Source organism: Accipiter gentilis, chromosome 4 (genome assembly GCF_929443795.1).
Source record: "Accipiter gentilis chromosome 4, bAccGen1.1, whole genome shotgun sequence".
Lineage (NCBI taxonomy): Eukaryota > Metazoa > Chordata > Aves > Accipitriformes > Accipitridae > Astur > Astur gentilis.
This window is the reverse complement of record NC_064883.1, coordinates 12,001,685-12,002,877: the sequence shown is the minus strand read 5'-3', so window position 1 is coordinate 12,002,877 and position 1,193 is coordinate 12,001,685.

Below are 1,193 nucleotides of genomic sequence, written 5' to 3'. Positions count from 1 at the left end.
AGCAAAGGAGCCAACCTTGGACTCAGCAAGCTGAACTCCTTAACTCAGCTGAGTATGCTCCCGGAACAGGAGAATGCACTCAGGGGCCCAACACAGCTATTTTTGTGTATCCCACGCATAAAGCTGGAACTTTATCATTGCTTTCGACCTGATACTAAAACTATATACAGGTAAATTCTTTGCACCGTGAAATCTGAAATTGGCCAGATGTACATTCCCAGCTTTCTCGGGCTATTACTGTGGCAAGAGAGGTATAGTACTGTTACATGGCAAAATCTGGAAAGTCAAGTGATAGCTGTGTCAGTCTGTTTATTTCAATGAAATAAAGGATAAACGCGTTAAACTTCTTACTACTTCCACGTAGTAAGAATTGTTAGATGGCAGAACCATAGAATATCAAAGTACCTCTTATTAAGGCTTACCATAAGGTACATGACATCAGGAACTAAACCGCTCATTCCTTTCATTAACAAAAGGAAGCCTCACTTTATTCCGCACACAAATCTTTCTCCCTTCAAGTCACGGCATCAAGCTGTTCAACACCTTGTTATCTGTGGAATTAAAATTGGAAACATCATACAAGTGCGCAAACAGTAAATTTACACTGGAAGGCAGCTCTGGCTGTCACAACCCTGTTAAGAAAACGGAAGCAGCAGGTATTTGGGCGTTATTTCTGGAACAGGCGGGGGTGCAGCCACAAGAGACAGAAGTGCTTGCCTCTGGCTTGCATTTGTTTCCCTTCTCCGTCCACGCGAGCCTGAGACACGCTGCCACCTTGCCCAGGGAGGCCGAGGTCCTTCAGGCGGGAGCTGACAGGGCCTCCACCCGCGTGCAGTGTCTCTTCCCCCCTTGCTCACGCACAGGGACAGCGAAGACCCCAGCCCCTCGGCCAGGGCAGCGCCAACCCGCCCCCGCCAAGACGCGGCAGGATCTCCACAGACGTGCCCGGACCTGGGCCCTCGGGGCGCATCCATCACCGACCGGGCTTGGGGCTCCCCCACAGCCTCCCTCCCGCCCGCCACGACCGCGGCAGTGCGCAGGCGCGCCCCGCCGCCCGCCACGTGACGCCCCCAAGCCCCTCCGCTCTTTGTTTATCCCGCGTGGGGGCCGCGCGCCGGCCGATGGCGTCAGTGCGCCCCGCCCCGCCCCAAGCCCGAAGGCCGCTTCCGCCGCGGAGAGCGTCGCTCCGGCGT